The 16,305-nt window shown below is 39.6% G+C and overlaps 1 long non-coding RNA gene across 1 annotated transcript in view; it reads right to left on the reverse strand.

Annotated features, from left to right (window-relative positions):
- LOC122176275 overlaps window positions 1-14,667 on the reverse strand; it is an 80,113-nt gene extending 65,446 nt beyond the window's left edge. Inside the window, exons 1-2 of the long non-coding RNA XR_006177672.1 lie at window positions 14,527-14,667; window positions 11,749-11,926 (exon numbers count right to left, since the gene is read on the reverse strand). This is a non-coding gene — a long non-coding RNA (uncharacterized LOC122176275). The remainder of the gene's footprint in view (window positions 1-11,748; window positions 11,927-14,526) is intronic.
- Between the last annotated feature and the right edge of the window lie 1,638 nt (window positions 14,668-16,305).

The following is a 16,305-nucleotide window of genomic DNA, read 5'->3' on the forward strand; positions in this document are numbered from 1 at the left end:
CTCACCGCCAACATCGGATCAGCTGCAACTCAAGTCCATCTTTGCTGCTGTGCCCCAGAATCTGTGCGCGTACTCAGCGGAGCTCTGCAGGCCTGGCCCACTCTGAAAGAGAGCAAAAGCCAGACTGCACAGCAAGACAGAGCGCTGGGGTGACACGGCAGGGCCGGTAGCTGGGGCTGCGGGATCCCATGTCACACCAGAGCCAGCTCTGGCTGGCATCACAGCACGCATCACCTCAAGGGCCCGTTCCAGAGTGAAGCTCTCTGGTTGCAAAGAGGCTCATTAGCATTTGGCACATGTAGGCTCATAGCACGGTTCTGGATGGCTGTCAGGAGCTGATCGTAGTGCTCCTTTATCCCAAGGCAGGCTCTGCTGGCCCAAGGAATGCTTCGGTAAGGGCCCAAACAAAACAAACCTTGCTACTGTGGTACTACTTCCACTGCTTTCAGAAAACCAGAGCCTCAGTAGGCTTTTTATTTCCTACAGCCACCTGACTGCATTTAGCCTGCCTTAGTGAACTAATTTTCAATCAACTTTAAAATGAATTCCAAATGCAGTGCCCATAATTAAAAATAAATCGAGTTAATCCTTTGTGACAATCTGAGTCCAAAATTATGCTTTTAAATTATTTGGACAATCATTTAGAAGGAAAAAAAAAAATCTCTCTCCCAAGCCTGATTACATCAATGCTTTACAGAAACATTTCTTCCTTGGGTCTCTGATTTCCCTAGTGGCAGCGATATAAACCCTGAACTTCTTAAATGTCACTTAATTTATATGATTTTTCTGTTTACCCTTTTAAAATGACAAGTTGGTCTGTAGTATTTATGTCTGTTTGAAAATTACATAGCATGGGCGATCCAGTGCTGCAGCAGCATTTGTTAGCTTTCGCTTAGTAAGCACTTACCATAAAAAGAGAAAATAAAAATACACCTACTCTTACTTTTCCACCCTTCTCTTTTGTTGCAATATCCATCAATTAAAAAAAAAAAAAATTACTCAACTTTCCACATGTTGATTCTCAGCAGAATAAGAAGCTTAAATTGATTTTTCCTCTGCCTTCGACGAGCAAATGCAGAAGTTACCAGCCTGTTTAGCTCTACATTGCTGACATGGGTTAATTAATTTCACTACTGCTTGCGGTCCCCAGTGAACTCTCCTCATGTGGCATCACCTCGTGGTGGGCAGCGGTTCACAAACACTATAAGCTTTTCAGAAGACCTGGTGACAGTAATGAAATTAAATTGACCTGAGCTACATTTGGTCTCTGAATTAAGATGGTGAGATCTGTAGCTGTCCATTTTGGGTGGAGAAGCACAGCCCAGCTCCTCAGATCCTGTGGAATTTTAAACAAGCTCTTTTTCACATAGTAATTTTACAGGCTTTCCAAAAGGCCATCCCCATTAACAAGGGAAAGGCGAGACAAGTTTATCATACTAAACAGATGCACATGAGCCGCCCCTGTGTTTATAAGCTCTGCTTATTTTATCAGTGAAAAAACACGATTCTCAAAATTAATCTATTTGACAAAGTATTTTTTAAATCTATATGCCCACATTCTACCTGAGCATGGCAGTTCCATCCTTAGGTCAGGAAGAGAATTTATCACAGTAAAGTCTAGAAATATCTTCTTAATCTTCCCTGAGGAGATGAGGCTTGTGTCATCATACTGCCTGTACACTTCTAATAGCTTTGGAGTCTAATAGAACTAACTTCAGTATTTTAACTGAATTTATGGGATGACAGAGATTTCAGAGGTGGGCATTCCCAAAAGTCTGGGAAAGAAGGAACTGAAAAGACTCAGAAAACGTCTTTGTAGGGAAAGGCTGCCTTGGAGCACAGTACAAGATGCTGAAAGATCCATATAGGCGAACACCACAGAACTCATGTATTTCATAAGGGAAGCTTCTGATGAACTATATTTTTCAGCACACCCACACTAATGAATTAATGGAATTTTATTTAGCTGGATGATCATGTTCAGTTTTCACACCACTGACTTTGACAGGCTTCACTTCCTAAAAATGAAAAAATGCCTTGAGAAATGCTGGAGAAAACATGCGGCGCAAGCTTAGGATCACAAGGATCGTGTGTGAGCTTTGTTGGTAGGTCAGTGATCACTGCCATGGAACCTCAAGCTGAGAGCAAAACCGGCTCTTCCCTGCCTCATCCTGCAACGCGAGACTGCAACTAACATAAATTCCCTCCAGTGCCAACCTCTTAATTCTACTTGATTACCTGCTATATTAATAAGATGATTTGCTCATTTGAACCCATTGATCTGTTGATTCACTTTTAATTGCAAGCTTGATTTGATCACTGTATTGCTCCTTTCTTAATTACCTCAGAGATACTATCTAAGATTGGCTCAGTTATATTCTGGTTTAATTTAATAGCTCCTTGCTTATCCTGTGTTTTTAATCCTGAAGTAGGAGATCAGACTGCAATGCAGCTCAGAAACGCAAGGAAAATGGTATCTGCAAGTCACTGGTGATACTTTCAAATGGGCACCCAACTTACAGTAATTCTGGAAAACATCAGAAGCTGCTTTTAGCTCACTTTTAAATAGATGACTTAAAGGACCTGCTTGAACCTTAGTATCCTTGGTAAGTATTTGCAAATTAGACTTCCACTGTGGGATTCAGAGAGGTGATCCAAATTTTATGCGAAGATTACTAAATTCCTTGGAAAGGAATCCCAAGACTATTTCCCAAAAAAAGCAAAGAAAAAAGATTTTCATTTGATCTTAATTTTATTCATACTGAATTCTAACACCTCTAACAGCACCCAGAAGAAGAAAAAAAGAGGGGCATCTGTTGAAAAAGGATCTTCAAGGTCACTTCTTTCCTGTATATGTGTATGAAGAGTCTAACCCCCTGAAAGACCTAACAGGAGTCATAATTAACTTTCATTGTCTCAAACCCCAGGGCAGAAAGAAATTGAACCAAGGGTAAGAAAAGAAAGGTCAGAGATAAAGCTTTGCATAAAATGTCACACGCTATGCAGGAATGGCATGCCTACCTATTTCCCAATTTTCTCAAAAGGCATAACTGCTCATTTTCCACCTGTTGAACATAAGAGAATAGAAGAAAAGAACAGTGATGAGCACACGAGTAAGAATAAAGGGCCTCCAAGAAATCAAGATGACACAGTATGTCTTTTCACCAAAGATACCTTAAAAACAATGGTAAGTACTAATGTGAAACCTTAGAAGTCTGAGACCTACCAGCCTTCCAAAAACATGAAGCTATTTTGGGCAGCCCTGGGAAGAAACTTGGCAGAATTTTGAGGCAAGAGCTACAGCAAGATCCCTTATTCTTGCAGCTGTGGGTGGCCTACACCTCCCTGTGCACTTGCCTCCTCTGAATAATTCAGTGCCCTAGTTTACTGGAAAACCAGTACTATCCGAAGCTGTACGCTGGCACAAATGCCCTCCTATGCTAAAAAATGGTGCAAATCCACATTTATTTGTTTAACTAAAATTAACTCCATGGCTTTGACTCAGTGGTATTACTTGAATTTTGGGGCACAAAGTCAGTATTTAATTGCAAGAGGGGAGGTAAGACCGAAGGTAGAGCCGGTTCATGATGAAGGCTTAACCCAAGATTTTTAAGCCTCAACCCTATCCAACCTGCTTTTGTCCACCCCAAAATGTGCAGTCCAGCAGCAAGCAGACTCCGTTCCACTTGAGCTTGGCAGTACCTATGTTGCTTTGTGTTGTAATCCCTCATCAGCACAGTACGTCTCGTTCAGAGAGCTCACGCTACTACTGGTTCAACAGAGGCACCCACCTGCTGCAGCACCAAGTCTGCTGTCTCTGCTCTGGTGATGTTTGGGCTCATTTCCTGCGCCAGGTCTGCCTCTTCGTTTGTACCATGGCTGGCATAATGGGGTCTCCAGACACTGCATTACTAACAGCAACTCCAAAGCACTTTTTTTTTTTTTTTTTTGAAGTCCAGGAATCAAGCTTGAAAACAACTGTTAAACATGACACCTTTTTAAGGATAGCAGTGAGTGGACTATGGAACACCAACAGTCATAGTACTCAGATAAATAAACAAGTCTCTGTGGATTTGATAGCCCAATAAATATCCATTACTGCTTGTTGCCAAGCTGCGTGCCTGAAAATGAAAATGAGGAAAGAACAGATCTTAATGGCTGATAGCAAAAATAATCGAGTCTTATCTAAATCAAACTTTATTGGCCTGGATGAATTATTTTTGGCCTCCTGTAATCAAAGCTGAAATTTCACCTGTCAGGCACAGTATGGTAAAACTCATTAGAACCTCACCATGTGCTGTTATGAAATTGCTCCATATGGCAGCACACGATTGTTTATTTACTAGATTCAAATATAGGCAGGTTTCAGAGAAAAATATTATTTTCAAATTTCTGTAAGGCAAAAGCGTATACGCTGAAGCTAACACACAGAAGTAATCATAATATTTTGCTTGTACAAAGAATTTTGCCTTGTGCAGCAGCAAACCTATTGATCAGGCAATTGGCAATCCTCAAGTGTGAGCACTCATTAAGGCAAAGGTATATGAATCATTTTTTAATGACATCTCTTTGCTTTCAGCAGCTTAGCATGTGTCCTGGTTTCAATGGATGCACTGTAATTTAGGCAAGCTGTCTACAGACTTCAGCCATTACTCTTACCATATGTTTTCTTCAAAAATTACCATGCACTGGGGCCTGCTGGCTGCATTCACATAGCGAGGTGCAGTCTCTCTGCTGTATCAGCGTGTTAGCATTACTTGAAAAAGCAAGAGTAATGTGCTTATTATAAAGAGAAATTCCCAATTAGCAAGTTTAGTGCATGTGTGTTAACTTGGATTAAATACATTCCAATTATGGGCAGCTCATTATTAGAACTACAGCCAGCTGTTTGCCAGAAATGCGAGATCTGGTAAACAAGCCTCTCCTCTGTTCTCTTGCAAAAGATTCCAGATTGTTTCTCCCCATTGGTTCCCAAATAACAGGTACAAATACTGCAGTAAATTTCTCTGCCACCCTATTTAATGGTTTCAAAGCTGAATAAGTGCCAGAGAAAGGGCAATGGGTTGGTTAAGACACAAGGAAAATAAGAATTCAATGACCAAAAGAGCATGCAGGTTTACACACACTGTGGCAGACACCCTTCTGGCAACTTCCCTTGCTAAGAAAACTGGACCAGAGGAAAAAAAAATTCTATTTACACAGGAAGGATTTCATCCTATTACTTCTTGCATTCTAATAATTTTAAGTAAAGTGCCTCTGATGTGCATGTCTCTGTTTGTAGACAAGTGAGGAAACAGCCTCAAGTTGTGCCAGGGAGGTCCAGGTCGAATATAAGGAACAATTTCTACAATTGTTACAATGCAGTCTGCAATGTACAAAAAGTCTACGATGCAGTTAGGCACCAAAACAGGCTGCCCAGGGTAGCAGAGGAGTCCCCTTCCCTGGAATTATTTAGGAGATGTGCAGACATGGCATAATGGAACATGGCTTACTGGTGACCTTGGCAGTGTTAGGCTGACGGTTGCACTTGATGATCTTAAGGGTCTTTTCCAACCCGAATAATTCTATGATTCTCTGATAATCTGTTATACTATTCAGCTTCCCTGGTTATGGGAGGCCTTCCAGAGTGGCCCAAACTAAGGTTTTTTTAAACCTTTGGTGAGTGGAAACAAAATCCAAGAGTTAGACAAAAGCAAAAAATGCTGTCATGGGTTTACACAGCTTGACACAGCTGCTGCATGGAAAGCCAGTTCAAATTTTCTCCAAAGGGAATCCCAGAATGTATTCCCAACTGCCGATACAACTGAATCAGAAAACCAAAAAACCTACCCTCTGTATAGAAATTAGGGAGGGTGGCAACTGCAAAGCTTAACGACACACACATGCAGAAGGCCAAGTGCCAGCTGAGGGCTTCAAAGAAATAAGTACAGCAAACAGCAGCAAACAACATGCCCATTCCAACATCTACACTCATCTAAAACTCACCTCAATCCAAACTTCTTTCTAGAAAATGAAGACTCCTTTTTCAGATGTAGGCCTGCAAGCATAGCTCAGCTGGTGCTGCACAAAGCAACACAGTACCACAAAGCTGCTGCTGTTCTAATATTGCCTTTCAGACATGTGATATTCTAATTATGTTTATACTCTGACAAAACTAAAGTAGTACATGAAATTGGACAACCAAGAAATCTTTTTGCCCACCCAGTATATTTTATTCAGCTGGTGGTTTAAACAAACTCCCCAGCAGACAACATGCACTCTAAGCCGGTCAGCAGCACGGCATTTGAGTGACCTCCAACCCTGTTTGAACAAAATCACCACAGACAACTAGCCATTTTCTTACCGGCCCAATAAAAAAAATCATCAACAATCCAAGTTAGTGATAACTGGAACAGAACACATGTCGGAAAGATAAATCCATTTCTTGTATCAATACTTTTATGTTATTAAGCAAAAACATTTAGCAAGGCCAAATGAAACAGGATAATTAAGGAACACGTGGAAAAACCACTCAGAAAAATCATAGTACTTGTAGAGCTGCAAAAAAGGGAAAAAAAATAGTTGAATCAAATCAAAGACAGAGTACTGGAGGATTAGAGAAGAGGTAATTCCACTGTAGGCAGCCACATACATTCACAGTATCATTAGGAAATTCTGTTTAGTAGACAAAGAGTTTACTGGCTCAAGGGATATTGCTATAAAGGTTTTCAGCATTGTTTGTGCATAATCTACGTATAACATTCAACTTGGGAATGAGATATGATGTAGAAAATTGCCCTTGCAGTCCTTGAAGCCAATAATTTAGCTCTGCAACCTTAATTTATAAAGGAAAAGGGATGGTAGCTGGAACATGAATTTGGATCACTGTCAGATTCAGGAATGAAAGTAATTAATGCTTCTGTGAAACTCCCTTGATAGTTATTTTTGGATTCAAAAATCTTTAAAGAAAAGTTTTAATTTAGGGGCAGAAGCTCATTATACTCTCAAAAGAATCCTGCTGTACTAAATCATTCGGCTTTCAATTCATGGCCCCACATCCCCTCTTTACATACAGCTCCTTCACTGATAAAGCCACAAATTATTTCCCACATTAACTACTGAAACTTCTGATTTGCTCTCACTTTGAGTCACTCTGTGTTCAGGCCACTGGCTCTCATATTCAGAGCCTTTGCTCCTATCAAGTAATGATGGCGACCGAAGACTTCGTTTCCAACTTTCTTATTTTCTGCCAGCTTTCACACCTTCACATTTCCTTACAAGTTCTCCAGAGCAACTAACTGCTACTGGACCTGCCTAACAGCACTCCTCGACTAGCCAAACCCTCATCAACCGTTGTTTCCCCACTGTAGTGCCTCCAAGACACTACAAAGGTGTTAAAAAAAAACAAACACTGAGGTGATGCGATTATATGAAATGTCTAAATAACTAAAATGAAGGAAAACAGACACCTTGGGAGAGGTGGGTGGGACGACGGAAACTTCAGTGATTTTCAAGCTGAGATTTTATTTTAATTTTATTTTAATGATCTTTAGCATACTTTGTAAGCTCCAGATGGTACCAACCAGGCAGAAATTAATTTTTAATGCTACTTCACATTCCTGAATCTTACAGCTTTTGTTCTTCTGTGAGATTTCTCATTTACAGCTATAGTTCCAGGAATCAGCACAGTGTCTGCTAAAGCCAATGGACAGGATCCTGCTGGCTACAACGGACAATGAAACAGGTGCTCAGGCAACAAAATAAAGCACCTAGTTTTTAAATATTTCATTTATTCACCTTTATACAAAATTCATCTCTCATATTCAGTTATTTATGTTCTCTAATGTAATTATGATGTAGGGCTGCAAACAAAACCCACAGGTTTTGGAGATGAAAAGCAACCAGCAGGGCTCCATCACTTCCAGTAGCTTGGAGGGCTATTTTCAGACTCTCAATCAAACCCACAGCTCACACAGGGTTAACTAAATTTCTGAAAGCTTCCAAAAATGCGCCATAAATGCTGCAGCCTTACCTGTGGTTTTAAACCAAAAGGACTACGCAAGCAAGCTGAGCCTCCACAGGGTTGTGCACTTAAGTTATAATGATTACGCTGATGTTTGTGATTAATTGTTCTTGGTTATTTGCAATTTGAGGAAGAATGATGAAAGGAAAAAATCATATACTCCCCAACTTCAGCATTCTCTTCTGAATTAGAAGTGAGTCAGTATTTGCTAAAAAGTACGGCTGCACCATTCCATTGGTTAGCCCCTGAAGAGTGTATTATTTGAAAAAAAATTTGAGATTGGGGTTTTGATACATTGCTCTCTTAAAGAACACCACTAAGCATTCCATTCTTTTTTTGGGGGGAGGAGGGGGGAAGGGAGGCTGGTGGGGGTGGAAAAATAAGATTTTGTTCTCCCTTTTTAATAGGCTGTTATAACCTTTAACATGCCATGAAATTAAATGCTTCCATTGGGGATCCATAACTTACAGTAACAATAGTATTTCTAGCACTTGTTGGAACTGAGGAAAGTTACTATAATAACGAGTGTAATATTTTAAAGGTCTACAGAATTGTCACTATGCATTACTGAGTTCCCATAGTTAACCCATGAATTAAAAGCCTATGAAAGTGATAATAGCCGAAATTCTAAAGAAGCGATTGGCACTTGGCAAAATTATCATTTTGCTGGAATTAACCTGTGATCTGCTGGGAAGTATAAAAAGAAAGTACTTGGAAGCACATTAATCTCACAAGTGACACTGTTAGAAGCAGGAGTTTGGGCTGGGACCTCCTGAGATCTCTTCCAACCAGAATTACCCTGTGGTTCTAATCATGGCTACTAATTCTTGCTAGGTACATGTACTGTTACATTAAATAGCAAGCATATAATAGTTACATTAAGTAGCAAGAACAGATCAATTTCTTCCTACTGGCATAAAAATCACAAAACATTCAGTTAAAAATAAAAACTTGAAGGCCAGACTTAGTCAGACGGTAATAGCATTCTTGTAATGGTGACTGAAATGTGCACCCATTCCTTGCTTTGGGGAGATGAACATGGCCTGATTTACACAGGAGTTAAGCATTTGCAGTTCTCTGACATTTCTTTACTTTCAAAAGTAGCGGGCAGTTACTCAACCAAGCAATCAGCATCGTCCAGGACTGAGACCATGATTCAGGAAAACTTTTTTTTTTTTTTTTAAGAATACTCAAGCAGACAGAGCTTGTGAGTGCTTTCCCTGGATCCAAAGCCTTGCTCAACATTCCATCTTCCAATTCTTCAATGAAAAAATGCTTAATGTGAACCTCTTCTAATCTTTTATCAAGCTGATTTACTGAGTCCCACCAACTCCTCCTTGAGTTCTGTTCAATACTGTATTTTTCTTTAGTCTGCCAGTTCTTAAAGGACAATCTGTTACTTCTTATCTTTCTACAGCTTTCTAGTTTCTAGTATTGCAGCCACTTCAAACTGCTTGTTTTTACCATACAAGAGAAAGAAAGATGCCTACGTCTTCAAAGAACAATGCAGACATTACAAAAAAAAAAAAATCCAACAACCCAGACAACGCAAAAAACACGATGAGATTCTCAACAATGAAAATTTTGACAGACTTCAGTATTGCCAAATTGAAAATTTCAGTTAAATCACTTGTGGAGATGAGATTACTTAGAAAAAGCAAAATCATGTACAGTGATTATTTATTGAGGTAGATTCTGACAGGGAATACAACCACCATATACATACTTCCATCAACCCTTAACTATCCTGCAGGGATGAGGATTTATTTTGACACAGATTTCAGAATACAAAGGAATAATTGAGGGTAGCCATGAGAGAAGCCAAAATTTTCTTTAAAAGTCTGGAGAAAAATCTTTTGTTACTGCAGGAGAAACTGAATGCTCATTAGCTAACATTGCTGAAGAGCTATCAACACTCCTGGAAAGAAATATTGGTTTTCTTGACCTAAAATACACAGCTAGGTTCAAAGGAGTTCTTCTGTAGTGCTGAAACTAGAATCATAACTGAATCCGAGCCTAGTCCTCCTGCCCATCAGGATTAACAATAGCTGGTATTACCCAGCCTGGGTCCTCTGACTTACTGGTGTCCTCAACCCGCAGCAAGGTCTTTCTGCTGCTACAGGAGAGCCCACCTGGTTTTCACAGGCAATGCTTATGCCACATGATTCAAATGATTACAGACACGTGCTTGTGGAGCTAGCAGAGTTTTTTGAGAATCTGAATTCGGATTTAAATTTCAATACTAAAAAGCAAAATAAGGTTGGTGATTTGGAGAGAATGTGGGAATTCTGAACGTTCAGACAACTTAAAAACACACTTCCAAGTGAAAGCGGTTTAGGGTACCGTTACGCCTTCCACTGATGACTGAAAAAGTGAAAACACATCTAAAATATTTGGGCAATCAACTGTGTCTGAAATCTTGTTTCCCACTCCAACATTACCCTATCATGATGCCAAACATCATCACTTCAAGTGCGCATAGATACCTGAAGTTTTCAGGCCATCTAACTAACAAATTGCCCAACAGTAAGCATAACAAAGTCATGCACAATAAAATGACAGCCAGTACTTGCCAGTATAAGAAATAAGTAATGTGAAATAGCAAGATACACATAATAGCAACACACACACTTAAATTAAATGACAATATCATTTTCTCGTAATCTTTCTCTAACTCTGCTGGAAGAGCACAGTGTTGACAGGATAATTTTATAAAATTCCTTGACAGTTCATGTTAAACTACCCACCATTCCCTTAGATTGATAATTGGCACTTAGAAATAAAATGAAATGTCTGCGAGACTCATTAAAAACGTCAGATATCTGAGAAAATTCAGTGCAATGGTTGTTACCTAAATCACTGGGTAAGCCAGGTAAAGGGCTGCTTCCTTTTCCAATTCTAAAAAAAAAGTAACGATCTCATATTGTATTTTTAACGCAAAGGAAATGAAGAGGTTACTGTGAAGACAACTTCAAGTCTTCCTGCCATCAGCTGACAGTGGCAACATTTTCAATTAAGTCAGTAAAGTTTACAGTATTTGACTTCAGCTCTGCTTTTCTCATATTTTCTCCTTTTTCAAGAAAGCAGAAAACGGAGAGAAAAAATCTTATTTCTGCAGATATTCCCTTAATAATCTATTGAAAGAGAATCTCAACAAGAAGTCCTACTTGGAAATGTTCAAGTGATCTACTTTGACTGTAGCAGTTATTTCTCTATCTGAAGTCTAAACACACAGAAAAGTAACAAAACTGCACTCTTCAAACTACAGAAACACTTTTCTTTAATGCACTTTGGCATTTGCACGGAGACAGTTTAAATGAAATAAGCAGACCTAAAGCTAAACACCGCCTGAGCACAGAAACATCCGGGACCCTCAAAGAATGATCAGACAACTTTTTTCTGTATCCACAGAAGAGGAGTCTTGTTTTCAATTGATGCTGAACTACACATGAAGGAGCTCATGCAGTAAGCAAGCCTGCTGCAATAGTACAGCAAAATACTGGACAAAATGAGACAAGGTACAGGACCAAGCTATCAGCTCTCTGACATACTCTATCACATTACAATCACTTACTGTAATAAGAAGCAGTGGCTCAATCACAGACATAAAAACTAGCAAAAACTCTAACTTCCTTAGTTTACAGATGAAGTGACAGAACTTCATCTCTGCTCTACTACATCCATGAATATCTCAGTTTCTCTTGCTCTCAGATGATAAAATGAATTTCATAAATTAATTATCTTACCTACAAAGGAACTTCTTGTGAATCTTGCTTGCTTCTGTTGATTGAAGTTGAAGTTTATCAAATAATTCAATGATGGATCAGAGATCTGTTGTCAGACCATCCACATTTCAGAAGCTTCATTCTGTGGACCACGTTGTTGGATCTTTGGCATAACTGAGTTAAAATGGCAGTCTGTCCTCTGAAAGTGCAAAAGATAAGAAATGTCTTAATGTAGTTATTTGGCAAAACTGCTTAACTAGTCTAATGAAGCAGAAGAGTACACGAAATCTGCTACTAAGATATAAAGTGAATATTTTGAGTTTTAAATATGTATGTGAGATTATATGAACAGACTTTTTAAAATATAGATGAAAGGAAAATAAGTAGGCTTGATATCCATGACAAAGTTATTTCTGTCATAAATTATAGTTAATTTTCCCTCAAGCTTCTCATAGGTAAAGGGGATGGAAGATTGGAGAAATAGACCTCGTAGAACAATGGCCCAGCTTCCAAAGATTTTCTCATTAGAAAAATTACCAGTTCCATTGTTAGGTTCGTGATCCAGTAATCACACATTCACTACTATGTGCAGAGTACTGATGTCTTCTAGGGCTCTGTGAAAATCCTAAAATGTAACATCTGCAAAGAGCACCAAGTATCCTCACACGTAGCTCCTGAGGCATCTGTTTCTTCACCAGACTAGAAAGGCCTCCTTGGAAAAAGGCAATGGAAGGGGCAGCTCCTCAGAAGGTTGGCCAGAAGCAGTATACCGTCTATTTTAAGGTGTTCTAGGTGCAAGCAAAACTACAGAGCATATTACCTCCATATTTCAGCCCTGGCCTTATGGAACAGCTTTAGCTCTATGAATAATCCCATTTCAATATTACAAGGTTGAGTTTCTGAAGGTTGGTTATAAATTATACCTATAAATAATTTCTCAAGTTACTGTTGGTAAATTCCTTCTGTGAGGAATTCCACTCCCTCTTCTCTGCTATTAAACAACAAATCCAAAACATTTAATGATGGCTCTTTGAGTTTGTATCCATTCTGTGCTTTTTCCATTGAAATTCCTTACACACTAACTGCAGCAGAATTCACACAGATCAAGTGAACCATTAAGCTGTTGTTCTGGATATATATATATATATATATTTTGTTAGAAGCACACTTCGAGGCATCAAGGACTCAAAGCAAAAGAGAAACAAAAATGGGAGTAGGTCAAAAATTTGTTATATGCTTCCTTGTCACTGTGTAAGAAGAAGGAAAATCTAATAGGTTGCCTACTTAGAGGCTTAATTAAAGCTTATGCTTCCAGAATAAGAACTGCAATTAATGCTCGTGGTTTCCACAGTTCTCAAGACCAAGTTACCAGTTTCTATTGCCGATGAAAATCTCCTGAATGTATTATATAGTAATATTAACGAAATCAGTGAGTTTTAAATAAGAGAGCTTACTCATTTGAGAGGGCAAAGAAAAGGATTCAGTTCCTTTTCCCTTCCTCCTAGGTGCTAACAGCTTACTGTAATCACCCAAGTTCAGGGAAACTGAAACAAAATGCTGCATGCTATCAAGGATGCAAGGAGTTTTCTCTTTTTTTCTTCTTTGACCCTGGTAATAAAGATGCATCTTTATTATTTTCCTTGCTGTAGCCTGAAACAAAATAGCTGATTCTCAGGTGGAAAAATAATTAGAAACATAGGGGGCTGAATGAATTTTGAGATATTGAGGAAAATGTAGTTTGAACTGTCAGGTTTACCTGCTTACCCAGAGGAACTACAAAGCAGCAAAGAAATAAAACCTTCTTAGAACTTAAAGCTTTCATCAGCCTATTCCCTCTGGCTGATTTTTCCCCCAAATCTCTCTCTTCCCAGTGGCTCCTATTAGAAACACAAATAGTTTGCCTCTCTGCTTAGTGACAAATGTCACGTTACTTTAGGATTTTTTTTTTTAATACTATTATAATGTTTCTTTTAACACAAGGATAGAAAGACTACGCAACACGTTTAGACAAATATGCTTTTGTTTTGCAAAGGATTTGCAAAGGAAAACAGAAATACTGGAAGTTCAACTTCAGCCTGTCAGGCCAAAGAGCGCTGCCCTCTCTTTGATGCTTGACCTGCACAGCTACAGTAGCTGCCAACAGGACCAGTGCTCTCTCCCTGTATATGTTTAGAACAGATACGGTATAGTGCAGAGAACGCTTACAGTCTTTCTTGTAATCACTGTGACCAGATCATGAAAAATTAATGGACAGAAATTGATTCCTTACTTTGCAATTAAAAAGATAAGGACAATCGGCATTCAGTACCTCAGCAGGCCCGAATCTTTCATTGATCATCACATTTTCCATTCCCTCAGAAAATACTTTTTCTCTCATCACATAAGTGCTTTTTGGGCAGTAAAACGCGTACAGAGTAAATCTCTTCATATTCTTGCCACAGGAAGTGTTACATTTGCCCAATCACCTTACGCTGCCACCCCACTCCTACAGAAACCAGACCAGCATCAGTAGCGGCTCCAGGTCTTCTAAATGAATTTTTTTTCTAACCTCAAGGCACAAAGCACCAGCTCCGTGCTGATTCAGCTGAGACTCCCATCAGTGAGCAGCAGGGTTGAGCTGGACCAGCTCCAGCTGCAGGCTCTGGACAGCCTCCTCCTGCTTCAAGCTATGGAATGCTGGGGAAGCACACCCCTACAACTGTTGTGCCTGCTCCTTTGTTCTGCTGCCTACGCTCAACAGTCACAGAAACAACCAGCATGACAGAAAGGTGCTATAAGGAAAGGAAAAAGATTTCTCACCCACATCAGAAGATTCCAGGATCACAGAAAAAAGCTTCACCAAGGAGGAATCTCCCACAAAAGATCTCTCCTCAGCCTCAGTCAATCCTTAAATGAGGTCTAAGAGAGGTGCAGCCAGGCTCCACCCCTTCTGGTCACAAAGAATTGCCTTCACCTGTGCTCCCAGCTGACCCGGTCCTTTCCCAGGTGCTCAATCAGTGGTTCAGGCCGGTACTCAGCAGTTCCCATACACCGCCCAACAGAAAAATCAAAAGGGCATGGAAAGTCATCTTCACAACCTAATTTCTGTGGAGAAAAGGAACCCGAAGTGAGAGGCTTGAGCAAGCTGAAGTCTACTGGAAGGATGAGGAGGAAATGTGTCATGGAGTGACTGCAGGAAGCCTTCCTACCAGAAACCCTTGGGAAAGTAATTACAGAGAGATTCGTGTCTTGGCAGATGGAAAAATGGTTTTAACAGGGAAGTTGCAAGTGGACTTCCAGGCGCAATGATAAGCATCAATTTCTTCTCACAGCAGCAGAAGCATAAGAGTACATGACTTTCCCTAGCTATTCACTGCTACATTTAAAAAAAAGATTAGAAGGAGCAGAGAACATGAGAAGCACCAGGGCAAACCAGTAAGCTACTCAGAGCAGAAACTCCACGCTACATGGAGGATAACTAGGGGAAACATGTTTAAGAACAAACTTATTCAAAAGCTATTTAAACAGCCAATCACTGTTAAATTGTGCAGAGGAGGCAATATGCTCTAGAGGGAGTGCAAACCAGAAGAGATTGACTTCTTCAAATTCACAGCTGTGGTGAAGCAATCAAATACTCCAATGCCAGCACTCCCCTCAGAGACAAGACAACCTGGGGCCATATGACCTCAACCTCTGATATGCACAGGGAAAATCTAATGAGAGATTTGCTATAGGAACTGATGTCTTGAAGTGACAAATTACAAGCTTCACTGACCTCTCGTGAAGGGGAAGTTTCAAACTTTCATCAACACAATTGAGCAACTGAGACAGGCACGTGCAAGGAAAGGAAAATTGACTCTACGCAGAGACATTCACAGTTGCTGATAAAACCAACTTTAATTCTGCATTCTTGTTAGTTAGAAGTGAAATGACAGTGAAGGAACACAAAATATAGAAACATGGAAAAACAAGAAGGTGAAATCCTTGGCTGGGTAATTGATTTACTGCCCCCCCAAATCAGCACTGCTTGAGAAGAGATGCTCTGAGGATTTAGTCATTGCTAGGCTCAGTCAGAACCAGGAAGTTCCCAAGCGTTCACAATCAAAATAAATTAAATTAGATTAAACTCTTCCAAGCTTCTAGAACAACCAAAAAGGCTTACTTTGGATTTTGACTACAGGGTAAATCATGGGTACAGTGCAAAACAGAAAGCTTATCTTTCAAAACTTGTATCTCTGTAATTGCCAGAATGTTAACTGTGGGAGATTGCAGTACTGCAAACACGTTAGTTAATATTTCCAAGTGGCAAAGATTTCACCCCAGATTTCCAGCTCCATATCTTATGCACTTAATAGGTTTCACGCTGATTATTAAGCTGAACAATACAGAATATCATGCTGTTGGCAAAAAAACATTATCATTAATAAGATTATATATTTGCCTCTAAGAAGGAAGAAACCACTCTGGGCAATTGATCTATGCTTTCAGAAGACTAATAATGTGAAAAGTGAAGTGATTTGTCCCATCAGCCTTCACTTCCTATTCTAGGAGCAAAAAATAAAATAAAATAAAATAAAATTTCTGCATACTAACAACTGT

The sequence above is a fragment of the Lagopus leucura genome, unplaced genomic scaffold, assembly GCF_019238085.1.
Source record: "Lagopus leucura isolate 7727_CA_CO unplaced genomic scaffold, USGS_WTPT01 Super-Scaffold_760, whole genome shotgun sequence".
In the NCBI taxonomy this organism is placed as follows: Eukaryota; Metazoa; Chordata; class Aves; order Galliformes; family Phasianidae; genus Lagopus; species Lagopus leucura.